At 44.1% G+C, this 27716-nt stretch overlaps 1 protein-coding gene across 11 annotated transcripts in view; it reads right to left on the bottom strand.

The window, feature by feature from the left end:
- Positions 1–27716, bottom strand: part of Apbb2 (amyloid beta precursor protein binding family B member 2) — a 331864-nt gene that overhangs the window by 199277 nt on the left and 104871 nt on the right. For 8 of the 11 annotated variants that reach the window (XM_085691832.2, XM_085691831.2, XM_085691823.2 and 5 more), the window contains exon 3: positions 2498–2612. The exons of 1 other annotated variant lie outside the window; for it this stretch is intronic. The gene's annotated coding sequence lies outside the window, so the exon portion shown is untranslated. Of the gene's footprint in view, positions 1–2497; positions 2613–11121; positions 11267–27716 lie in introns of those variants that run through there. 2 more of the 11 variants (XM_085691825.2, XM_085691826.2) reach the window with 2 other exon arrangements.

The raw sequence follows: 27716 nt of genomic DNA, 5'->3' as shown, positions 1-27716 counted from the left end.
TATTCTGATCACACTTGATGATAAAATTATAAACAGAAGAGATATTTTTGTTGTTGTTTTTTTTGTGTGAAATACTACCCAGGGAACAGTATGACCCTACAGAGACAGAGGCCTGGCACTGGGCCCCTGGATCATCTTAGTTTCTTTGCCTGATGTGAGAGCAGAAAGGGCCACTGAGTGTAAGGGCTCCAAGAACCTAGGCTGCAGATCTTCACTAGCAAACCTCACGAGTCATCAGGAAAGGCGAGAAACAAAGGAGGGAGGAAGGGAATGGCAAAGAAGCCACACAGATAAAGGGGGATGCTGGGGCAGGGGACTGGGGAGTGATAACAGAAAATAAATAAAAATACATAAATAGATAAGCACCACAGAGATGGAAACAAGAGGGTGTGAGCTACCTTCCAGACTCCCAGGAGGGCAACCCCAGGCGACATATAACCCTTGGAAAAGGGGGTCACTCACACTCCTCCCAATCCAAACAGATGCAAGCAACCTCCTTAGCAGAAGCCACGGAACAGCGATTGGAAGCCACCTCCACTCGGAGGCCAGCTAGATGTGCGTGGCCCAGTGAAAGGGAGGGAGGAACGGCTTTCTCCTGGAGAGTTCTAGGTAGGAAACACCTCAGGAGGGACAGAAGTGATTCCTTGAAAGTCCCGGGCAGTACAGGCCTGTGCGACATGGAATGCATAGTATGTTCGAGAAAAATCACAGGTGGTGTCTCTGTTCCCAGACGGTGAGGAAAAAGCATTTCCACAAACACGAGTCTCCTGTCTAGATGTATGTCTTCCACTCTTCTCGGAGCCCAAGCAATAGAACTGTAAGAATTTTGAAGGAAGAATCCCTCTCCCAACACTTTTGAGTGGACCCCGTGAAAGTGGCATTTGTATAGGCCAAGAAGAAAATGTCAGATCCTACCAAGGCACGTGGATCAACGGTGTGTATGGCTTTCAGTGTCCCCATACAGAAAGGGTAGGGATCCCCACCCCCAGCAATATCACGGATAATTTCAGCTTTGAGGGTAAGGGACAAAATAGAGATTACATAGGTACTTACATAACCACTTAAAATGTGAAAGTTTAAAAATACAGAAATCCACCCTCAGCTCTCACAGGCATTGGCCACAGTGTGTCCGTCTGTCTCCCTCTGCAGCACCCAGGTACACGTGTTACCCTGGTGACGCTCTTCTCTAAAGCAGCTCATTTTACTTCTTGTTTTAATTACGTTCTTAAAGACTTATTTCTCTTTATTTCTTGTTTATGGGTGATGGCCCGCATGTATGTATGTGCACCCCTATGTGTGCTGGTATCATCAGAGGCCAGAAGAAGACAAGGACCCCTGGGACTGGAGTTACAGATGGTTTGAGTCACCCTGCGGCTGCTGTGAAGCAAGCCTGGGTCCTCACTGAGCTCTCCGCCCAGCAAGAGCAGAGCTCTTCCAGGGGTCCCTGTTTGCCCCAGTGCTGCTGCCTTGCGGCTGGTGGTTGATGGGAATCTCTGCAATTGTGAGGAGCAGTCCATCCCCAGGGCTTCTAAAACACCACTGCTTCTAACGGCCAGGTTGACTATACAGGCGCCTCAAGAGGTTTCTAACTCTTCTAGGAAGAAAACAAACCCTGAGCTGTACAAGGAAATGGGGCTGCAGAGTGAAGATAAATAAATATCACTGTAGGAGCAAAACAAGTGTGGGGGAGACATCCCAAGGCCTCCCTGACCTGGACCAACATTCTAGAGAGGCCAAAGGAAAGTAACAAAATAAATGAATCGTCTATACAGCTGGAAGATCAAAGGAAGTGAAGAATAAGACGGTCGAAGACATCAACAAAGGGGCAGACCATCAGATGGGAGGCAAGAGGCCCTTCTCGTCCCGCAGCGACATTAATCAGCGGGTAAGGACCATCTGAAGAGCAACAGACCACTTCCCAAAAGTGGCTGGACGAGTTTCAGTGCTGAAAGACAGAGCCATCTCCAGGGCAGTGTGTCTGCCTTCAGTGAGCGCGGAGACACATGAACCAAGGCATTCTACCCAAAGCACAGAAAACAAAGGCTCACTGCTGGGGCCTCCCTAGGACCAGAGTGGAGTTTGGGGTTTTGTTTTTTGTAATGGAATTAAAACAGTCACTGGGAAATGCTTTTAATTTGTGGCATTCCTATTGTCTTAAATGTTTCATATATTGTGATGAGAAAAGAAAAAGCATTTTAAAGGCTGTGGATGAATGGATAACACTGAAATACAGAAGCATCATCTGGTCTGATAGGGCTACTTGATTATAATAAAAAATACTAATTTAGATAACATTCATCACTATCTGATACGAAAACCTTAACGGAGAACAAAACGTTCTTCTACGTTTCTAAATACTCTCACAGATATCTTATGAGCGTTCACCAGGTTGGAGCCCTGGGATATTCTACAATGAGAAAAGAGAAAGGGAAGGAAGGAAGGAAAGGCAGAGGGAGAGAAGGAGGAAGAAGACACACGTGCACGGTGGCATACATACATGAGCTGCCTGGACACGGGCGAGCCTGTGGGTACCTTCTGCCCATAGCGACAGTCAGCGCGTTAGCAGGGAACTCCGGAACTCCTATGGACTCTGGAAACAGTGAGGTGGCTAGCTGTTGAAGGAGAGGACACAAAAAGGTAGAAATAAAACAGTCTTAGGATAATGATCGCATGTTTTTTCATTAAAATGCTAATGATGACCACCTCCTTCCAGATAACCGTGTTTATGAATTATTCATTGTCACATGCGGGAAGGAATCGCTCTGTCCCTGCAGCGGGCATGGAGCCTGCAGAGGGTTAGCATGTGGCCCCTCGGGTGAGGGGGACAAAAGGGCAGGTACCTAAGAATCCCTCCCTGGTCAGGGATGGAAAGTCCACCTATCCCACAGCATTGGGGTGATTGTGCATCTCCGTAGTCAAGGAAAGAACTGACTTGGCTTGTTGCCGTGACACCTGAACAAACACCCTGCCAATAATACTATAAGAACTCAAATGGAAAAAAGAAAATGTATTGAATTGGAAAGGTTACATGTCAAAGTGATAAGGAAGGAAGGAAAGAAGGAAGGATGGAAGGGAGGGAGAGAGGCAGGGAGGGAGGGAGGGAGGAAACAGTAACACATCTGCACACATCAATTAAACTCTGTATAGAAGGTCCTTTTGTGCTCCCTTCTAAAAGTAACAAATATTCACACTTTTATGCATCTTTGTGAATATTAATTAAATTACTATCATTAACGTTTTGATGGAGGAGGGTTATCTGTCTATTGTGTTATTTTCATTGGTCAATAAAGAGACTGCCTTGGCCCCTTGATAGGACAGAAAATTAGGTAGGCGGAGAAAACAGAACAGAATGCAGGGAAGAGGGCTATGAGCCAGATGCCATGGAACCAGCCACCAGGTCAGACATGCTGAATCTTTCCCGGTAAGCCACACCTCGTGGTGTGATGCAGATTAATAGAAATGGGTTAATATCAAGATATGAGAGTTAGTCAGTAACTAACTCTCTAGAGATAATGGGCCAGGCAGTGCTTAAATGAATACAATTTGTGTGTTATTATTTCTGGGGCTAAACTAGCTGTGCAGGAGCCGGGCAGGATGAAAAGCAGGCCTGCCCGCAGCCCCTCACTACAACTTTTCATTTAAAGAGCACAGGTTACAACTTTACTTGACGTCAGCATTCCTCAACAAGATGAATAAAATAGCGTCTCAGTTTCTAAGGACAGTGGTTCACCGGGCTGAGGGACTTGCACAGGATGGGCCCTGTAGGGTAGTGGGTAAGTGCAAGGATTTGATTGTCACCCAGCAGAGGTCTCTAGCCCAGACAAGAAGAGGTCAGAGAAGGCATCCAGGAACAAAGGGTGTCTAACATGTCTGAGGCTGGGCTGGAGTCAGGCAAAGGCAGTGGAGAAAAACTCTACCATATGGCTTACTGCTCTTGGTCCCTCTACAGAATGACACCCATGTTATCAGACCAGGGAGGAAGACTAGGGCCAGCTGGCAACTCTGGATCTCTTTCAGAAATCTCTGACTAGACCTGGTTGCGGCCAGCTAAGTCTGGGTCAGATGTGGGTTCCAGAGGGACCACTCTCTCCGGGTGGATCCAAAGGGGCATGGTAGAAGCAGAGTAGCAAGGCCAGCCCACTTGTTACAACCATGCAGACAGGAGAGGCAGGCTGAAGACTGAGAAAATAGAAGTGAACAGGGAAAGGATGAAACAAATTAGCATTTGGAAACATCAAGATGCCACAGGGAGAACAACTCGATCAACTCCATGCAGACTGATGGACTTAGATCTCAAGTGTAGAACACCAGGGAAGGAATAGGAAGACCAACAGGTCAGTCTGTAGCTTTAAAAAACTGAGGTGTGGAAGATTCGAGGCCTGGAGAAGAAGACAGAATAAGATGCAAAAGCATTAAGGAACTCACACCGAGAGGCAGAGACATCGAAGCAATGTCACAGAATCACAGAAGGATTGTGGGCAGAGAGAAGACTACACCATTAGTACCAAGAGACAGGCGCTAGCAATGTCAGACCAGAAAGCCAACCACGCCCTTGTAGCAAAAACCAGGCCACAGAGGTCTCCGGAGAAGCGCCATGGGATACAGAGGCAAATGAAGATCAAAAACAAAAATACTTTTGATTCTGACATTTGAAAACCGCTGGCCGCCTTGACTGAGGGCGGAGTTAGTGGCAGGGAGGAGACAGGGAACAGCATCAACAGACTGCGTGGCGTAGCATGTAAGGGGACAGACCATTCTGTAAGAGCTTCAGGGTCAGTGGATGCACAGAGCTTTGCACTGAAGGAACCAGTACAATGGCAAGGACGGCGCGGAGAACCAGGGCAAGAAAAGATGAATTAGCTCTCCAGAGGCAGGAAAGTGGACAGAAGTTCAGATGAAGAGACCGGACGTGAAAAACAATCCACACCCCTTGATACTGGAAGGAGCATAAGGGCTAATCTTCTGGTTCTACTGTATCCACAGCAGAACTGGGATATTAGCGAAGGCACACCAAATGACATTACCATTCCTGAGGATACATGGGAAGACAGGTCATTGGGAAAAGCACTTGGGGTGAAAGCAAGAGGACTTGAGTTCAAGTCCCTAAAGCACACATAAAAGCTAGGTAAGGCCTCACGTGCTAGTAAACGGGGTAGGGATGGAGTGAGGGGGCAGAGATGGGCAGGTCCCAGGTCAACTAGCATAGCCTAGTCAAAACAGTACGCTTCAGGTTCATCTACAACTCATGGGGCTGACAGAGAGACAGAGACTATCATAGAGGAAGATTTTTCAATGTCCTCCTCTGTCCCCTATATTTGTATACATTGATACCTGCACTTCACACACACACACACACACACACACACACACACACACACACACACACACACACACACACACAGTTCTTTGTCCAGAATGAGGTCACCAGTAAACAGTGGAAAAGACAGATATTGGTCTCTGGTATGTGACCCCTGCCCCCGCACCCAATGAAAACCATCCAACCTGGTTTAAAGGTAAACAAACACACATGCTAGTTATCAAAGCAGGGACGTACATTGCTTGCTAGAATTAAGGCAGTGCATGGGTGAATGATGTAGAAGAAAGTGCTTCCTAAGACAACCTTGGGCTTTGGGTGCCAATGTTCCCATGTTCCCATGTTCCCAAGGTTTGCTTACAGTTCACTAATTACAGTCCTGGTTCTGGCTCACCATTGGCCAGTCTTTGTGAGCCACAGCAATCCCAACACTTAAAAGGATAACCCACCTAAGCAGCACCAGACAGGCACTGGCGAATAAAAGCAGGGGGCAGGGGTTGGGGGTGGGGCGGAGTTGACAGTGGCATCTGCTGGAGACTTCCTAGCCCCAAGCCTCGAAAACTGACCATACACACCCCACTTCCGGCTTTTCCCCACAGGGTTAGGAATGCATGGAGCAACTCAGCTACTGGAATAAATCCCGACGTAACAACAAAAGCAGGAATGTTCGCTAGAAACCGAACACAATGAAAAACACCTTGAGGAGCGGATGTGCAATCTCCCAAGCAGTGCCTGACTGTTCTAGCCGGTTGCCTACTCTACATAGAAACGCTATCCAGGCCACCACTATGGTGACAGTCTCACAGAACCATGTGCTCATCACTCGGGTTAGCCGCCATAGATCTGGTACCAAAGCAGCAGAAGCCACTAACTGGGTCATTCATTTTTGTATTCCTAGAGCACAGAAGACAGTCAGCATGCAATAAATGTGAATGATTCAATAAACCAGTATATGACTGAATAATTTTCCCAGCTGAAGAGTAAGGAGGCCAATTAAGCGGTGAGAACAGAAACAGTCCAGCTGTCCTACCCCGACAGACTCGAAGGAACACTGCAAATCGCATCCAACTACAATTATTTTACACAAAAGGGAGTCTTTATGAGTTCATAAATAAATAGCACAAGGTTGGTCACCGAAATTATGGGATGATGCTCTTTAAACAGGAAACAAGCAGAGGTGTAAAGACCCCGAGCACACAAAGGAACAGGAGCTGAAGGCTACATCTGCTCACCTGTTTACTTCTGAAGGACAGGCTCATCACTCTAGCAGTATGGGGCCGCTGCTCCCAGATGCTCAACCTCACAGCAACCTGCCTGGCTTCAACCCATGGGGACCACAAGATAAACAGCGAGGAGAGCATCAAGACTCACTACCTTGAAAATCCACCTCAGGTGCAGCCTGTGTTTCTGTCCTAACATATTTGCAATTCTATTAGTTTCCTTCTAACACATGAGCTCCGAGGCATTCCAGACCCTACGGAACACGTCTCATACAGTGTACAGAAGAACAACGCTAATATCTGTCTGGAAATAATCTCAATAACAGAGGTTCGAAAGGGGAGGGATAGTTTACTAGTATGTACTACATGACAAGTTTGTTTGTTTGTTTCCCTGACTGAGAGAAAGTAACTTGATACTCCCAGTCTCATCATGTCCGTGATCAGCAAAAAATACGTTGTGAACAATACATCCCCAACACACTTTTTTCCAGGGCTCAAGTGGAAAGCAGCTTGTACACACTGGGCTTGCCCTTGGCCTTGGAGCGCACTGGCCGTGCAGAAACAACCCCTTGAGATGGGCATTCCCCTTTCCACTCTCCAGAAGGCAAAGGAGCAAGCTAAACAATCCAGCACTCACTTGAATGCAAGCCAGGGGAGGGAAGGAATCTCTCCGCCAGTCCAAAGTGTTCAGTGTGCAGTTTTTTAATTACTGCATTTATGATACTATCTATAACATATTCCCCACCACAAATGTTCCAGCAGGTCATTAATCCTCGACAAGTACATTAATGTGCCCCCCTTCCTGCAAATTCTTATTGTGCTGACATGGGGCAAAAATGCTAAGAATTCTCTTCCAAGTAAATACTTTATGTCAACAGCTACCCAAGCTACTACTGGTCCTCGCTTAACTATTTCAGGATAGTTTTCCTGTGCAACTGTTTGGTGACACTGACCTTAAAGATGAATTTGCAAACAAAATTTCAATAGTGGTTTTGCCCAACAAACATTTTTTTGGGGGGGGTCAGAGGAATAGTGGCATGAGCTACCAAGAAGGTGCTTGTGTTCTTCAAAATAACATATCCTGTTACTCATTAAATCACAATCCACCATCATCCTGGCTGTTAAAACATGGTAAGAATTCTGCTTTTTAAAAAAAAAAAATCTCAAAGAGTAAGTCATTAAGAATGGTCAAGATTTTCATAATAATTGAAGGGACAACCAGTCTCAGCACTAAATAAATGGGTTTAATTTCAACCACAGAGGATTAATGTTTGTCTCAGAGAATTTGAAGTATGATTAATCATTGTTTGCTAGCACACGGTCATCAATGACACCGCTAATTATTTTGCTGTGTTGGAACATGAGCACAGGCGCTCCAAGGAGAAGGAACACGCCTTCCGTGATCCACAGGAGCTGGCTTTCTCCCGCCATGAGGCACACAGGACAGATTGACAGAAAGACCACTGAAGCTAAACCGCCAGCTGCAAAGTCTAGCACAAAGAACTAGAATGAGATGCAAGTTACTGACCCAGGCCTGCAGCCAAAACCACAGAGACGGGCGGGAGATGGACTTCATGTGTGAGCTGCTGGGAAAGGGGCTCTCAGAACCTTTGGGCTTCACAGGGCTTATGTCCTCCAGCCCCAGGCCTGTCTGTGGTCGCTAGGTTCGGAAGGATGCTCTGTTGCCTTTCCTCTTCAGGACACTTCCCCTGTCAGCCTGAAGAGCAACCTGAAGCACCAACCTTCCCTTTCCTTCAACCCAGCATGGTCTTGAAAGCCAAAGTACTGAGTATAAGAGAGCGAAGCTCAACATACCAAGCTACAAACAAGATCTGAAGTGTGCGGGGTGACTGAATACACAAGGCAGTTGAGATGCCTTCTTTGCTTACTTCTTCCTTCTTAGAAAATTCCAGAATTAGTCCTTAAGCGTTTGAAGTCAAGAAGTACAAACACAGCCAAGCCTAACAGAGGCTCTTTGATGTGGCACAACAGAAACACTGGTTCTTCCGTGAGCTACCTCTGGAAATGCAAGGACATACTTGAAACCCAGAGAACTGAGAGCTTTGACACTGGACTAGTGAGAGGCCATGGGGGCTATGAGCCTTGAAGCTGCATCTGTGAAATGGGCTCACAATGCCTCCTCTACACAGCTCTCAGTGAGAGATTAAAACACTAATGAAACTTCATTAAATGACACGGCCCTATGTGGTTCCCACTACCCTGCCAAGACTCTTCTCCAAACAGCAACAGTGATGATTATGATTTTTAGTATTTAGACAGGCTCTCGGGTATCCTAGGCTGGCCTGAGCCAAATATTTTTGATAAATAGTGCTTTTTGGCTAATAAATGATGTGGGATTCCCCTCTGTATGCTGTGAATATCATTGATTAATAAAGGAACTGCCTACAGCAGAGCTATAGGGAAACAGAGCTAAGCAGGGAAAATTAAACAGAATGCTGGGAGAAAGGAGGCGGAGTCAGAGAGAAACCATGTAGCCCCGCCAGAGACAGATGCCGAACTTTAGCCGGTAAGCCACAGCCACGTGGCCATTCACAGATTAATAGAAATGGGTTAAATTTATATATAAGAGTCAGCCAATTAAAAGTTAGAGTTAATGGGTTAAGCAGTGATTTAATTAATACAGTTTCTGTGTGATTATTTCAGGACTAAGTAGCCAGGAATGAAACAAGTGGCCTTCCTCCAATAAATAAATAAAATGTCCCTAACTACTTAAGAAGAAATATAAATATTACATTACTTGCAGATTTGAGCTTTTGTTCTCTAATATGTTTTTCTGATTGTGCTTCTTCTTTAGTATCTAGCTGAAGGTCTTTCTTTCTTGATAAAAACTTCATGGGCATTTTCTCTCTTTAAGAATAACCCTTGCAGCAACTATTACAGAGCATAGCTGCTACCAGGCAGTGTGTGAAACATCTTCATGTACCCTATCGTAGAGAGTCAGAGGTTCTCATGGTTACAACAGCACTAGAGAAACCAGGAATGTTAAGCTTGCAGGCTTTTCTCTTCAATGGAAAAGATTTACATCTGTTGCAGCCCATAAGGCTGGAAGTGGATTAGGTAATAATCTGGTGATCTTTTGCCATCTGGAGAGCCAGGCTTCACTCAAATCCCCCCAGACTCCTGAGCATTTTTTCTTGGCCAACAGTACCCATTCTTACCAAAGAGGTCTCAAATACTTTGCAAAAGAGTTCACCATTATGGTTTTCCTAGACTCTTATTCTTGGTCAACAGAATCCATTCTTGCCAGGCGGTGGTAGTACATGCCTTTAACCCAGCACTCAGGAGGCAGAGGCAGGTGGCTCTCGGTGAGTTCGAGGCCAGCCTGGTCTACAGAGTGAGTTCTAGGACAGCCAGGACTATGTAGAATCCTACCACACCGAACTCTTCTTGAAAAGTCTTACTTTGTCCTCAGGTAATAGTCTTTTGATGTTAAAACATGAGAAGGGTGTACATCTACCAAAACATACTAAAATAAGACAAGCAAATCTCTTTAAGAATTGTCAAAAATAAAAAAAATGAAAAAACATGTTTAAAATAAAACACAGAAGGAAAGTAAAGTTGTTATTTTAACTTCAAGCAACATCTCTATCATCTATTTTACCATGGCCACTTCCCTTTAAGCTCTGCATTAAATAATCTGATCATTAAATCTGTGAAAACCACAAGGGATGTGCCCATCTCATTAGAAACTGAATGCCTGTGAGCTACGATAATGAGGGAGACTGTCTATTTTGGTTTTAAGGACAGAAGTACTTCCTGCCCGTTGCTTAGTGCAGAGACACTTCTAGGAAGTTCCACCACAAAACAGATGCCCTGGGAGTGAGTCTGTCACGATGGCAACAGGAGTCAGCACACAGGAAGCCTTCCTCCCAGCACATCCACAGACTCTCAACCTTGATGGACCAACAGGGAGCACAAGGTGTTCAAAGCAGAAACCACTAGCCCCACCCTATGAAGCTGTAGACTTCCTTAAGGAGTTACCAGTTCTCTATCAGAAGCCAGGCCGTGTTGCTCTATACTCAACTCCTGCAGGAATCAGAGCCTTTAAAACTGGAACGCACTATCCTTAATTAGGGTGTAATCCTTGATGCACGCTAATTAAACACTGCAACAAATTTCCCATTCTTCTTCTATTTTAGAACAGTGTATTGATAACTACCCTAGAATCTGCATCTCTTTTTTATTCAAATTTGTTTTTTTTTACAATTTTGTGAGTACCAAATTTTACTTCATTATCATAGTTTCCTCTCTCTATTCAAACTCTTTCCATGTCTCCCCACTCCGTTTGAATTCATGACCTTTTAAAACTATTAGTGTTACACACATATTGTTACACACATACACACACACACACACAGAGAGAGAGAGAGAGAGAGAGAGAGAGAGAGAGAGAGAGAGAGAGAGCGAGCCTGCTGCTCAGATGTGTCTCTAAGGATGATGAGGAAAGTTAGATGAAAGAAGATACTTGGTCCTGATCCTGAAGCTGTGTTTATATACCCAGTGATAGAAGCCTTTGGCGCCACCGTCTTCTGAATGAATTTTACTGTACTGGTGTACTGTACTCACGCTTCCATGAGTCTATAGAGGTGTTCTTCATGGGAGCCCAGGCCTTGCAGAACACAACGCTGGAGACAGTAGTCCTTAGAAACAATATTTCTTCCAACTTGAGTTTCAACTTCCAACTCAAGTCATCCTATGAGTAGAACGGAGAAAGACTGACCCACTTGGGACCAGGTGGTTCTGTAAAACCCTAAGGTAAAGAAGCCATATTCTAAAATGTTGGAAAACTGATGCTTGTGACATTATTCATATGGCTGGGTTTCACGACAGACTTGATTTTGTAGCATTAACCAACTTACTCCCCATTACATATACACCACCTTAGTCAGGAGGCCAGCACTCGGTTCATTCTGAAAGTGAGAGTGACCTCCTCTGAATAAACCTGAAGGAGGAGACTAACCACAAGAACCCTTCCTCAATGGGCCAGACAGTCACGTGCCAAAGAAGTGGTGAACCTCAAAAGCTGATTTCGGTTACATGTGGCAGATTACAATCATGCATGCATCTCCAGCTCCTCATAAATGCCGTAAAGTCAGGGCCAAAAATAAACACAAAAGGTGTCAAAGAATGAAAGAAGACAAAAGAAGTGGAAATAATTTTGAAGACAAAGTAAACAAACAGGCCCCTGATGAGTGACTCCTCAAAGTCCCAACAGAGAAAAATTAAACATCTACCATCAGAGCCGTCGAGAGGTTGGGCACAGACCCAATATCAAGGTGCAGCTACACCAGAAATGGGTGCTGTAAGAGGAGGGAAGATGTGGTGGCTATGTAAACTGGAGAGTCACTGCAAACCATCTAATGACAGAGTTTCAATACCTTTCCCTAATCATGAAGATGCTACTTCCCTTCTCTACCCTCCATAGTATTCAAAGGACCACCTCACAGGAGACCTACAACCCGTGAAGATGATGACATCATCAAGATAAGCCCCCAGTACACAGAGGACCACCTCACAGGTGACCCAGATCCCATGAAGGTGATGACATCATCAAGATACCCAGCCTCGCAGTACACAGAGGACCCATTCACAGGCAAATAGACTCTGTGAAGGTGATGACATCATCAAGTTAACCCCCTGCAGTACACCAGAGGACCACCTCACAGGTGACCTAGATCCCATGAAGATGACAATTAAAACTGACCACCACAACTTGTAAAAAAAAAAAAAAGAAATTTCAATATAAACCTATCAATTTGTTATTTGGAAGCTAATAACTGAAGAACTAAATTAATTTAAAGTAGTCGTACTATTGAAATGATAATGCAGATAAACGGAGCAGGAACCTGCACGCTATCTATCTGTATTTACTGCAACTTAAAAATGGAATTCTAGGGGTTTGCTCTGCAAGCATAAGGACCCAAGTTCAGGTCTCCAGCCAGGCATGGCAGTGTCTATAACCCTGGTGCTGGGGAGTTGAGGGGTAGACGGAGACAGGAAGACAGCTGTGGCATGGGAGCCTCCTGTACAGCTGATAAAATACAAGCTCTAGGTTCAGTGAGAGACCCAGGTGCCAAGGAAATAAAGCAGAGAGAAAGGACACTTGATGTCCTCTGTTGGTTTCTGTGCATTCAGTGGCATGTACACGCCCACACATGTATGTAACACACACACACACACACACACACACACACACACACACTTTTTAAAAGAGTGGAAATAAATCAATGAAGTACATAAAACCACCCAAGTATAAAAGACAAACTAATGGGAAAGTTCAACGTCTAGTTTATAAACAAGGAAACAGATAAATCTTAATTAGCTCCTTCTGGGTAATCAAACTGCTAAGTCAATTTAATTTATTTCATTTTATTACTTTGGGGAACACGGTGAGAAGTCAAACATAACCAGTCTCCACGGCTGTAGTTTTTGTCAGTTAGCAGAGAGCAGAAGCAGAAGGGGCCCTTGGACACCAGAGCACCAGGAAGAGTGAGGTGGCCTGGCAAGTCAGTTCACAGTGGGTAAGGACACTTGCCACCAAGTCTGATGTTCTCAGTTCAACCCCGAAAACCTACTTAATAGAGAACTGATTCCGACAAGCTCCTCTGACCTCCACACATGCAACATATAGTCTGTGGACACCCACATACACACATGAGTAAAAACCAATATGGTTTTTAAAAAAGCTAACCATCTTTGTTGTCATAAGCCCACCCATATCGTTCCAGGTGGATGTGCATCTTAACTGCTACCCACTTCCTCTTCTACCAACCCTACTGTGAGTCTGTCTGGTGGGCAAGGAAGAGAATGTACAGCATTGGAACCCCATTCCTATATGTAGGGAATTTCTCATTATGCGAATTTCTGCTAAGAGATTCCCTTTCCAACATAAAAATAGCCAGATACTCATATTCCCAGAGTCCTGCGCAACTCAAGCATAAGCACATGACTCAGCCTTACACCAACCAGGAACTTAGAACCACAGATGTGAAGAGGATGGGTTACCTGGAAGGATCTGTCATGACGTGAGCAACAGCAACACCCTGCCCAGGGGCATCAAGGGCTGAAGGGACAGGGATGGCCTTGGGTGTCTGGTCCACGTAGGGCTGTCACTAGAAACACCAACATCTAGTGTTCAGTGGTGCTGACCCTACAGAGAACTAACCCTAACGTACAGATTTGGCTATTAGCTGGCTGAATAGTCTTCTAATCCAGAGCCTGCCTGGTGTGTCAGTACATTTCCTCTCTCTGCAATCCGCCCTGCAAACACAGACAGTGGCAATGGTCTGAAGGGAAGGATGAAACGTCTGTGTTCTTATAATTCCAGAGCAGAAGAGATGACCCAGGGGAAAGTTCATGTTTAATACACAAGTGAAACTTGCTCCTGGCATGCTGTACGGTAAGGCTGTTCTTCATTGGCTCTCCTATTCTTGGCCTTCTTCTCCTCCGTCATCACCACATTCCAGGTTCTAACCCTCTAACTGACTGTACCAGATGCACTCTAATTGGCATCCAATGGGAACAGTCACTGCTCCCTGCTGGCCGGGCCTTCACACTCGTGAATCCAGTTGTGAAGGGCAGAGGAGCGGTGGGTGAGGAGGTGCAATTTTCTTTTCTTTTCTGCTTAGCCTCGGTTTTCTATGAAATGAGGCAGTCTGGATCGAGTGGTCAAGAACTGCACTTGACAATGAAAACTGCAAACCAAGGCATCCCGAGATTTATTCTCAGCTGAAAAGCTGAGGCATCCATCTGCACAGGGCACAGCAGCATCTTCAGCTCCGAGCTGAGGATGCTGAACCCAGGCAATTTATCTGCACATGTCTTAGGCTAACCACATACAGACTGCAGACCAAGCTAGACGCAAAGAGAGATATCTTAGAATAAACTGTTGATGGGACCAAAAGGGCTGCATAAAAAGAGTCAGATGCCATCATAACATTAATAGAAATGAGGACGCAGTGAAAGACAATGTCGCGGTGTGGTAACCATTTGTCTCTGGAAACTGACAAAGAACAGCTCAGTTCTGCTGGCTGTACTACACCACACACATTCTATAAAGACAGTTTATAGAATAAATGAGAAATTTGGTGAATACATCCAAGTTTCTTTACAGGAGTGTTTTCCAGAAAGATTTGCCAAGAAATCAATCTCTCAGTCACAGCAGTCAGGCTAAAAAATCATTCTCGGGGCGGGGAGGGCAATTTCATTTTGGATGGTGATGTAAATCCTACTTCAAATGCCATCAACTGCCAGGCCACATTTGTTATATATTCCCTGTGCTGTGAATTCCCTTGAAATGGTCACTAGACAGTTTCACTCCCCAACTGCCCAAATGAGTTAATGCCGTACCCCATTATGTTTGTGTATGCATATGTGTGTGTGTGTGTGTGTGTGTGTGTGTGTGCGTGCGTGCGCGCATGTGTATGCTTGTGTGTTTGTGCATGTGTGGGCATGTGTGTGGAGACTAGAAGTCAGTGCCAGTGTCCTCCGAGACAACCAATTTGTGGAGACTAGGCCTCTCCCAACAGCTGGAGCACAGTGACTGGGTTCACTGGCTGGCCCGCTTTGGGAATGCTCTAGTCCCCTCCAGCTACAGACACTGCTGCTACAGCAGGCCCTGTGTGGGTATTCGGGATCTAGATGCGGCCATCAGACTTGCGCAGCAGTCACCTCACCAGCTGAGCCTTCTCTCCCCAGCTCCCCTGCATGTTGAGTATATAAAGTAGAGGGTTTCATTATGGCTTTTTCATATACACCTATTGTTGAACATCCTCTACTACTGTCCCATGCCCTTGGCACCCTCCCACCCAGAGTAATTGTCTTTCCTTCTTCCTGTTGCCTGTGCTGTATCACCCCACCCCACATCCTCAAAACTTCTTCTTCACTGGCAGTCCCCATTTTAGCCTCATGACCAGGAGCCACAGTCACATCATCATATGTAAAAATTAAAATCAAAGATCCACATATGAGAGAAGGCAGTAGGTGTCTTTCTCAGTCCAATCATTTCTAGGTCCATTGTCCTGTAAATGTTCTTTGTGGCTTGATCAAATTCCAGTATGTATACGTTCCAACATCCATCTGTCGCCAGGACTCTACAGTGATTCTGCTTCCGCGCTATCATGAATAGGGCCACAACAACCACAGACGTTCAACTATCTCTGTGAAAGGACATACAGTCCTTTAACTATGTGCCCAGGGTCGAACAGCTGGGTCATATGTTACCTCTATTTTTAATTTTTTTCTGAGGAACCTCCATACTGATCTCTATAGTTGGCACCACACCAATTTACTCTCACCAAAGCTGGATGAAAACCTAGCATTCTCTACGTCCTCAGCAACGTACATCGTTTTGTTTATTTTGTTTTCTGATGACAGTTTTCTAACTGGGGTGAGAGAGAATATGGGACTCATTTTGAAGCCTTTCCATTTCCAAATTTACTGTACAGGAAGAACATTATATGGATTACCTTTTATAAACACATGCATAAAGATATCTAAGTATGTATGTATGTATGTATATATGTATGTATGTATGGGGACTAACCCCAGGACTTTGCATGGAAAGCATACACTGTATTACTGAATCATACCTCCAGTCTGTCTATAAATATCAATGCCTCAACAAAATAGTAGGCCAACTTCAATAGTATTTTTTTATAGACTATAAACAGCACGATAGGTTAATTTCTGGCATGCAAGGATAGCTCAATGTATGAACTATCAATTAAAGTATAACAATTAATGTAATATACCATACATTAACCGAAAAAAGAAAAACATCGATCATCTTGATTGACGCAGAATAAGCATGTGACAAATTCAACGTTTTCATGATAGAAATATTCAATGAGCTTGGCACGGAAGAAAAACTATTTCAGCACAATAGAAACATTTGTGAATAGCGAACAGTTCATATTTGATGATACGTGACTGGAAATGCTTCTTCTATGCTCAGGAAGACAATAGCAACATTATTCTAATCATGTCTTTCAGTATGACTGCCTGTCTCAGACAAAGTAACCATGCAAGAAAAACAAATGAAAACAACCCAGTTCGAGTAGTATTTTTTTCTTGTTTAGTGGTTTTGTTTTTATTTTCTTATTGTTTATCTTTTTAAAACAAGTTTTTCTCATTTTACATACCAATCCCAGTTCCCTCTCCCTCCCCTCGTCCTGCTACCCTCACTTACCCCCACACCAACCCCCTTCCACTTCTCAGAGAGGGTGAGGCCTCCCAGTAAAGTCTAGCACATCACTTTGAAGGAGGACCAATGCCCTCCTATATCTAGGCTGGGCAAGGTGTCCCTACAAAGAGAACGAACTCCAAAAAGCCAGTTCAAGCACTAGGGATAAAATCTGGTTTCACTGCCAGTGGCTCCACAGACTGCCCCAGTCACACAACTGTCACCCACATTCAGAGGGCCTAGTTTGGTCCTGTGCAGGTTCCCCTGCTGTCAGCCCAGAGTCAGTAAGCTCCGACTAGCTCAGTTCAGCTGTTTCTCTGGGCTCCCCCATCATGGTCTTGACCCCTTCCCTCTCTCCTCCTGGACTCTGGGAGCTTGGCCCAGCGCTAGCTGTGGTCCTCTGCATCTGCTTCCATCAGTTGCTGGATGAAGTTTCTATGATGACAATTAAGGTAATCGTCAATCTGATTACAGGGGAAGGTCAGTTCAGGTACCCTCTCCACTATTGTTTAGGGTCTTAGCTGGGGTTATTCTTATGGATTCCTGGGATTTCCCTAGTGTCAGGTTTCTTGCTAACCCCATAATGGTTTTCTCAATCAAGATATTCGAGTAGTATTCTTACTCTGTTTGCAAATAACACTATCTTACATGTAGAAAATCCAAAAGATTTACACACATGCATACAAGCACACGCATGTGCACGTGTACACACCCCCCCAAAAAGTGAGAATGAACGAATTCAGCAAAATTGCAGGATATAAAATCAAAAGGACATACAACAATCAGTTGTAACGCTATATAATCACAAATAATAATTGATAATAATAAGTAATAATAATAATATAAGCAGGGGAAAGCCTGAACTCTAAAAACCATTACTACATGGTCAAAAGGAATTAAGGAAGAGCTAAATAAATGAAAAGTCATCCTATGTTCACAGATTAGAAGACTTAATATTTATTACATGTCAGTACTACCCAAAAGATATGTGAATTCAATGCAATCCCTATTCAAAACCCCAATGCTTCTAGTAGAAACTGAAAATTTTATATACACTCCCTACATTTTATAAATTGTATGCTTATCAGCCATGTAAACAGATGGCAAAACCGAGACAAGAGAGCCAATTCTCTATGCTTCCCATCCTCCTCAATACCAGCCCGAGGGAACCACCTTGGCCTCCTGGCAGAGAAATCAGTAAAACGGTTCTTTGAAGACTGGTAAACGCTGTATCTAAGATGACTGAATCCACTCCTAGGAAACAGTCTCACGTGGGAAGCGTCTGCATTCATACCAGACTGTTGACGGCTATGGCTGCTGCTATCCCCTCCATACAGAAGACACTGGGATCTTCCATGTGAGAGATGGAGTTCCTACTGTCAGTCATCCAAGGACGAGGTAAGAAATAGGAGCCAGCAAGGAAACAATTCAAAAAAGAAAGGTGATGGAAGCCCCCTCCCTGCTCTTCAGGGTCTTAAGGGCTTTTCTGTCTAGATTCTACATCTGGTTACAGTCACTTCTGTAGGTAGGGTTTGGTAGCCTAGCCTAGAAATCAGTAAGCATAGGACCTTGTAATGCTACCTAAGGATGCGTCTGGGTCTGCAATTTTAGACTCTCAGTTTTGTTAATAGGCATAAAACGTAATTTCTACCTTCTGGGGGGAGAATTAAAGGCTTGTTTCCAGATAAGAACTGGAATAATAAAATGGAAGTGCATGGCAATGAGATTAGAGTGGTCCCCAAAGGAAGAGAGACCCTTGGGATAGAAGCCAAGCACAGAGGCCAGACCTGCTTCTGCATAGGAAGGTGTTTTCCTTCCCCAATCATCGCAGAAAACAGGCATCCCTTAGCCAGGAGATGCCACAGGCTTCTCTGCAAAGAATCATAGGCTAACCAGAATGCTAGACACTGACAACTCAGGCTAACGTTCAACTGAGAGGGTGCTGGGGCATTCTGACCATTCAAAATTGTTGACAGCCAGCACCCATTCAGATTACTAGACACTGGCTGATAGGGATTCTGAGTCTTGCTCTTCCAACAATCACATATCTCTCCACCCTGGGCCTGGAAAATACTGTATGTGATTTAATCCCAGATTTGAAAATGAAGAAGCACATTACCAATGAGCTGTGTTGCAGATACTTAGTGTTTCCATTGTACAGACTAGAAAGTACAGGCTAGGGAGAAGGAAAGAGACTTTCCCAGGCAGCCAGGGGCTGAGTAAAAACTTGGTTCAAGACTATCAGACTTTCAGGATTGTCTAGAAACTGTCCCCTTGTCTTAGGAAGGGTTTCTATTGCTGGAAGAGAAACCATGACCACAGCAACTCTTAAAGGAAACATTTAATTGGTCTGGCTGGCTTAGAGTTTCAGAGGTTCAGACCATTATCATCATGACACGGAGGATGGAGGTGCGAAGCCAGACGTGGTGCTGGAGCTAAGAGTGCTACATCCTGACCAGAAGGCAGCAGAAACTCAACTGGCAGTCACCTGAGTGAGGCTTGACAAAACAGACTTCAAAGACCACTCCCACAGTGACACGCTTCCTCCAACAAAGCTATACCTACTCCAATAAGTCCACACCTCCTAACAGTGCCACTCCCTTTGGGGGCCATTTTCTTTCAAACCACCACAGCCCTACTACAGAAGTCTAATCTCCGTTAAAAGGCAATACAGGGGACAAGTACATATAGAACCTAGAAGATAAATAAATACATCACTGTATTGTAAATTATTAAGATGAAAAACACTGATCGAAAGCATGTTTAATCCGATATAAAATTCTTATGTTGCAATGTTTAAAAAAGGTCTATTTTAATATTATGTGTATGAGTGTATGCCTGTATGTATGTCTGGGCATCACATTCATGCAGTGCCCACAGAGTTCATGTAGTTCCCTGGAACTAGATCACAGCTGGTAGTGAGCCACCATGTGACTGCTGAAAATCGAACCTGGGTCCTCTGGAAGAGCAGCCACTGCTTGTACAACCACTGATTCATCTCTCTAGCCCTTATATTGCAATTTTCGTCAAGCATGACCTAAACACAAAAGGCTCTCAGTCATGTATGTGAACTATAAGGCCAATTCAGGCCGATTTACTAGGAGGAAAAACCCCAGCAGACATTCTATTAAAGCTTGTGGAGTCACCACCCAGTTCACTGGATTAATGTCATCACAAACCCCAACAAAAGATACAATTCGACATGAGATTTAGGAGGAATTTTTAAATTTAACTACGTTCCCTCCGGTCATTTCTTTGAACCTGACAAAACCTTTGTTCTAAAAGATAATTTTTTAAATGATCTACTTTGAAATGCATCTGCATTAAATCACTCCTGGTGTGGAGACACTGAAACTAAAACAAAACCAGCAACCGGGCTTTCTAGGAGGGTGTCTGAGTCCCTGCACATGACCCCCCCATCCCTGGTAACCTTTAGATGCCCTTTCTTGATGGCTCTGCCAGCAACCAGCGGCAATTACAATGCTTTTTCAAACAACGGCTTCTCCCACATCTGACTCTTTTAGCTCTTTGCATTTTCCTTTTCTAACCCCTGCTTGTTATATGATATCAGACACTAGTCCGATGTCATTGTGCTGACAATACACTCACATTATATTAATTGCCAAGTGCCATAAAGATTTTAAGACACAGAACACTACACAAGCCTGATCAGTAAGGAACCATTTCACTGATCCTCTAAAGCAGGCTCAAAAACCCTGTCAGAAGGGCAAGTATAGCTAGGAGCACAGTAGAAAATGGCCCCGCGTGGTCAGCCAGCACACAAAGAAACCACACAGTACCCTTCAAACAGAAACCTAGGGGGCTAGAAGAAAGAGTGTGCTGTCTCTTTGCGGGAGCTGAGAGGCTCCTGCATGGGTAGAAAGTCAGAAGAGCCACTGTAGAAGGCAAAGGAAAGCTACAGTCCCTCTGGAGAACTGAAAGCCAATGGTGTTTCCAGGAGACACAGCTGACCGCTGCCCTGCCTGCCCTGGGCATGGTTGGTGAGTGTAAAGTCCATCATCCCATGCCATGTGCCACCCATCCATGCTTCTCCTCTGGTTTGTTTGCTGCCACCCTCAACCCCTCTCTGGTCCAGCCTGATCCTCTCCCCCCGCCTGTAAGTTTTCTTTCTTTCCTCTCACTGTCTTTCTTTACTGTTCATCACTGAGCCAACGCAACCAGTTGTCTGTCAGGTACCGGCTATTTACCCCAAGGCTCGGTTACCCCAATAAAATGGGGGAGCTCAGAGCTGGATGAGATGCAGTTCCTGCGTTTGTCGGCAGGACATTTTATATCTCAAAGGATAAGCGTTCTCTGATCTCCACCGAGGAGCTGACGCCACAGCAAGTACATGGCTTCCCCCTTTATTTTATGACCTCACTCAGAAGGATGAAGAAAGAAAACTGTTGTTAAGGTATCCATGTCTCCACACAGTAAACCACATTCGAAATGCTCTGAACCAAGACACTGTGGCCTTTGGGGGAGCCTCACTCCTGCGACTTCTTCCCCATAGATCTGGTGAAAGACTGTAAGCCTTCTTTACCAGTGAACTGTCAGCAGCCTGCAGGGCATCTAGCTCCAAACACTCATCCAATGTATATCCGCTGAATAAATGATAAATGAGGGGCTTATGGCTAACTGGGGTTTTTCCTTACCCCTAATTCATCAAGCTCTTTACCCCTATTTAATACTGGATCTCTAAAAACATGCCCAGCTGGGGAGGCAGTTCATAGGGTAAAATATTTGGATGTAAGTATTAGGACCAAAGTTTAGAATCCTGACAGCCACACAAACACACACACCTGCACAGGCACACACCCGAACACACACACATATGAATGCACACACAAAGGCAGCCCCAATATAATAACTATTATAGGCCAGTCAAAATCCCAAATCAAATCCCCGGACACTTACAAACAATGTAAGATTAAGTGTGTTTTCTAACCACATTCTATACATTGGTTTTCTTATCAATAAAGGTACAGTTTGCAGGGCTCGGTAGGACTCGTGAGATCTGAAAACAACTTATGTAAAGAGCCACACAGGAAACCTTGCTGGATGAAATCATCTGCCATTCTATTCTGCAGCTCCAGATAAAAACATAACTACCAAAATCTAATTTGCCAAAGCCAAAGTTCACTCAAGCAACAGATATGCATCAAGGGCTAACAAGGCACAACTGGAGTCCGCCTGCTGTTCAGCATCAAAGGAATCCTTTAACATCTGCCGTCAAGTGCAGGAAACAACGGTTAGCTCAGAAGATGGGAGAGAGGTGGACAAGCCAATCTTATTCCCTTTATTAAAGCATTAAAGGATTACCCAGTGACGGCAGGCTGGAGCTTTTTCCTTTTTTCTTTTCTTTTTCTTTTTTTAAAAAAACGCTTTTTCTCAAGCGTTGACATTCTTCCTTTGTGTGTATGTGTCTGTCTGTGTGTATGCTGCGCATATGAAATCCGACTTTGAGGGTCCCCCTCTGCCACTCACCACCTATTTTTTCAGACAGAGTCTCAACTGCATCTGGAGCTCACTGGTTGGCTAGACCGGCCAGCTAGTTCAGGGCTACCTGTGGCCATTCTCTCAGAGCTAAGGAGACCTTCACCACCACACCTGTTCTACAAGGGTGCTGGGGGTCGGAACTCACTTTTCTCACAGTCAGTGATGCCTCATGGGACAAGGTGATTATTTGTTTGGTTTTGTGTGGGTTTTTTGGGGATTTTTGTTTGTTTGTTTGTTTTGCTTTGTGCCTTAAAAAGACAAGATTAAACAGTCACAGATTGTGAGTCCATCCAATGGTGCTGGTTTGTCCAATAGTCTTATAGAAAAATCTCAAAATGGAGAAATATCATTGTATCTTTGGTTGATTTGACACAGGGCACTGTGGTGGAGGAACAGACATGGTCTCGGAGCCCCACTGGTCCGCAATCTCTGTCCTTTGGGCCCACAGTGACCATGGGAATAAGGAGCTCCTTGCCTTCTATTTCCAAAACACCTGAGCTCAAAGAGCTTCCTTGATAAAGTCCTTCCCAGGACAGCAGCACAGGCAGGCCAGTGCTCTCCCCAGGGGCTACTGTCCTGTCTCGGCTCACTGCCACTCCCTGGGCAGATTAAGAAAAGACAACAACAGTTTACCAAAGCCCCCAGACACCACTGAGCACCACGGCATTTTCCATTCTCCTAAAAGCCATCGCTATCTGCTCCCAGGGGATTCAGAGCACGAAACAGAGTCTTGAACTTGGCCTTGTGCTGTGCTGTGCTGGGGGGAGACACAGCAGCTAAACGACCATGCAAACATAGGTTTAGAAACAGCCAAAGGGTCATCCCAGGTCGGGCATGGCAGAGCACACTGTTAGAAGCTAGTGGCTACAGCCTGTTGAACGGTATGTAAGTGAGAGCAGTTCCCTTCTAGAACCACTACCATGAGGCTCATCTTCCCCGAAAATCCCAACAAACCAGGTGCACAGACCTAGTCCTACAGCCTGAATCACAGGAACGAAGGTGGAGCCTACTAGAAGAAACATTTTATATATACTCATAAACAGATGTTTTTATTTATTTGTTGCACTGTTTATCAATTCAGTGTTTAAATTACCTCCCCAGGTTGCTGATTTAGCTTAGTAAGCAGTAGCAGCAAACATAAAACGCTTAAGAAACTACCAACGGAGATAAGAGTTTAAAGAGCAGAAATGTTCTCTTTCGGGCTGGGTGCTGAAGGTATGAGTCAGGGAACAGCACTTGCTTTGTGGCTGAATGTCTCACTGAAAAGCATCCTGTGTGCTCCTTGTCGGGTGGAACATGCTAAACACATGTTAATAGTGTATTAACAAGTGTTTGCTAACAAATTAATTAAAATTTGAGAAGTCGCACAGGGTCAACCTTTACCTCTCTGTTTAGTGCTGATTCCAAGTTGCTCTGTAGGAAAGTTAGAGCCCAACATCCCCCAATGCTCCCTTGGTGCCATCACTTTATCTCAGATACCTGGTGTGTTTGCAGAGAGAAATACAAGGTAGGATTCCAGCAGGCTCAGAAAGAGTGCTTAGGGTAACCAAGCAAAAGGACACGACCCAGCCTCTTATGATGAAGGAGCCACGAAGATGCTAAAAGAAACAGACACAGGATATGCCAGACAGTGGCACAAGTCTGATTGCACACTTATTCCCATAAGCCTCCTGGTGAGAGTATGTCTGGTTATTGGAAACACCACAGAGATTTTAGAGTACAAATCCTGTTCTCCGGAAGTTCACATCTCCAATAGGTATGCTTCTTTCTGAAGGCCAGGGCAGCTTTCAAGTAAAGAGAGGCTGAGATCCAACCATCTCGCTTTCCCTGAAAATGATACCATAGTTAATGTTCATTAACATGGACACTGTTTGGAGCTTCGTAGAAAACATGGCTTCCTAGACATTGTGGAGCACACATTGTGTTACTACTACTAACACAAAAATAGAAATATATGTTTGAAATAGAATGACAGAACAACTCTGTTTTCTTTTTCTTTCTTTTTAAAGAGCCCATGGCTAATTTTTGAGTATGTCTCCATCTGTCACCAAGACAAGCTCTTTCTGTCAAATAATTAAATCAAATACTCAAAGTAAGAAGACCTTTTTCTGACTTGGGTTTGTTGTTCTTTTGCTTCCTTGACTCAGGGCTGCTCTACATAGCCCAGGCTTGGCCTCACTCCCAGACCTCTTGACTCAGCCGCCAATGGAGTGCTGTGATTATAGGCATGCTCAACTAACAAGAAAGACTTTGAAAACAGATCTGTGGGCGAGCAAGATGGCTTAGTGGGTAAAGATGTCTGCCGCCAAGTCTACCGACCTCCGTTCAATCCCTGAGATGCATACAATGGAAGGAGAAAACCAATTCTCAGATGCTGTCCTCTGGACGCCATGTGCTTCCCATGACTCAAGTATTTTCCACCCCACCCCATACACAAAATAAATAAATAAATAAAAGTGCCTTTAAAAATCCTTCACAAAGCCGGGTGGTGGTGCTGTCTGCCTCTAATCCCAGCACTTGGGAGGCAGAGACAGGTGGGTCTCTGAGAGTTTGAGGCCAGCCTGGTCTACAAGAGAAACCCTGTCTCAAAGAAAAAAAAACCCTTCACAAGTAAAACACATGTGATTAAGAAATACTAAATATAAAAAAAGAGGCTTTTGGTGCTATTATTGTTTTGTTTTGGTTGGTTTTTTGAGACAGGTTGCTCTGTGTAGACTTGACTGCCCTAGAACTCACTCTGTAGACCTGGTTGGCCTCAAACTCAGAGATCTGCCTGCCTCTGCCTCCTAAATGCTAGGATTAAAGTCATGTGCCATCCACAATCCCACACCCCAGATAAAAGGGTTTGTTCTGTTTTGCTTTGCTTGTGTGTGTGTGTGTGTGTGAGAGAGAGAGAGGGGGGGGGGGAGAGACAGACAGACAGACAGACAGAGAGACAGAGATTTGTTTAAGCTGCTTAATTTCCTCCAAAAGAAGCCAACCATACCCTTAAATATCTTTTATAGTTTTCAAAGCAGTGTCAAGAAGATGCTCATGACATTAATGAAATTCCAAATGAGTGGCTTCCCTCCCGCACCCCATCCTTCACACTGCATGTCAACCCCTTTGTCAGCAGTTCAGAGCCTTGTCTCATAAGGAGGACCTTTCCAGATTGCAGCCTTCTTTTTCCTGAGGCTTAGGTTTGCTGACATCGTTTTTAATCTGAGAGTAACTGTGAACAGGCTGCCACACAGGCACACACTCCTTCATGTCACCAAGTTTAGTACTAAGGGATCTTTAGATACTGTCTCTGCGGTACCAAAAGGGATGTCTTTAGCTTGCCCCTGTACAGCAAAGTTCACGGATGCCTTGCTCTACAAAATGGAAACAGAACTCTCACAACAATACCACGATGTGTCCCAAAGGGGGCTATTTTGGAATAAGGGAAGGAAAATTATTTCACAAGAGACTGTATTAGATTTTAAAGAAATGCTCAGTTGCTTGAGAGATGGTGTAAGTAGATCGTTTCTGAGGACAATGCCTTCTGACAAAACACCACTGCCAAGGCCTGGTCCCCAAAGCCAGAATACTCATCTTTTGTCTTGTCATTCAGTTTCTGCAAGTGGACTGGGGCCTTCCAACACAACCCTCTTTCAAATATTCTTCCATGATGGAATAAAAATACAACAATAAGGGTTTCCGTTAAAATTAATATGTAATTGTAAGACAATATTCAACTAAATAAATTCTAAAATATTTGTATTTTCACCAACAATATGTCACTATTGCAAATATTTTATTATAACAAAAACTGATTCTGGTGAAAATTTTCAAAGTTTCGTTTCCTGGGGCTGGAGAGATGGCTCAGCGGTTAAGAGCATTGCCTGCTCTTCCAAAGGTCGTGAGTTCAATTCCCAGCAACCACATGGTGGCTTACAACCATCTGAAATGAGATCTGATGCCCTCTTCTGGCCTGCAGGCAGACACAGAGACAAGAATATTGTATACATAATAAATAAATAAATAAATATTTTTTAAAAAAAAGTTTCGTTTCCTGATAGGTTTGTATTTAGAAATTTGAAAGGAATTAGAATTAGAAATTACATCCATGTATACAAACAGTATGTGTGTGCGTATATGTGGATATATTTTAATACAAATATTTAAATAAACCTCATAACTAAGATTCTTACCTTATTATTACTTAAAACAATACACAATTTCATAATAATTAAATCTTACTAAACATAATAAAATATATGACTTGATTTTCCTTTTTTATAAGAAGTTTTTTTTTTATTTATGCATATGCCCCATGTGCCAGTGCCTGCAGAAACCAGAGGAGAAGTTGGATCTCCTGAAATTACAGGCAGTTGTGAGCAAAAGCATGCATATAGCTATCTGGCAAGAGGGCTCAGCTAGTAAAGACTATTGCAGGGGAAACCTGAGAATCTGAGCTCAATCCCTAGATCACATAGTCAAAGAGATGAAGAAAACCAATGTCCCAAAGCTGTCCTCTGATCTGAGCACACCTGCAGTAGCACACATATATCACATATCCATGTATTAGTACACATGCATGTATGTCTATAAAACACAAAAGAAATTAAATGCAGAAAGTCTAGATCCTAACCACTCTGTATAGAAGTCTCCATAGTTCCCTCCAACTAAAACTCCGTAAAAATCAATCAAATTTACTATGCCATGAATTAAGACAGAAAAGCCATAGGCCCACTGGATTCTTTCTGAGAGAAGTAGTATAGAACTTTAAAATACATGTTAAAAATGACTTTGCTTTTTCCAACTCTTTGGTACAAAACTCAGAAGGCCAACTCTGACTTCCCACAAAGTCGGTTAATTAATAGCAATCACCCAAAAAAGGTCAGGCAGCCCAAATATATCTAGAAATCGTGTAGGGGCAAAAAACTTATAAATTCAAAGTCAGATTAGAAATTAGATATCAAAACGCCCTATTGCTTTTCAGAGTGTTTCTACATAATTAAAACGAACATTTCATTGGGATTCCTAAACCGTGAGATGTGCAGGCTGACTCTGGTCGCATTATACTAAGAAGGCTTTCGAAGTCTAGGTGGCATTCTGATCTATCATCTTATTAAGATTCCTTAAGCAGCAGCTCTCAAGGCTTCTTGGCAATGGATCACGCTAACAAATGTCTTTCTCCGGGATCTGCTCGTCTAGCCATACTGTGTTTAGGATACGAGAGAAGATCATCTGAAATCACACTTGCCAGCAGCCCTCTTCCAACATGAGTGTCTCATGAACACAGACGGCTGCAGACAGCAGTGAACAGTAACAACCTGCAGAAAACGATGGATGCCTTCTAAATATGCTTTCGATGTGTGCATTTAAGCACACATCATTTCTACAGGTGTGAAACTGGCAGTCCTGAACGGTTTCTATGAAAACAGAAAACACAAAAATTCTGCATGATTAACAACCTCACTCAGAGCCAGTGAGATAGCTCAGTGGGTCAGGATGC

This window comes from Myodes glareolus, chromosome 8 (assembly GCF_982192425.1).
Source record: "Myodes glareolus chromosome 8, mMyoGla1.1, whole genome shotgun sequence".
Lineage (NCBI taxonomy): Eukaryota > Metazoa > Chordata > Mammalia > Rodentia > Cricetidae > Myodes > Myodes glareolus.
This window is presented reverse-complemented; position numbering and strand designations above follow the sequence as displayed.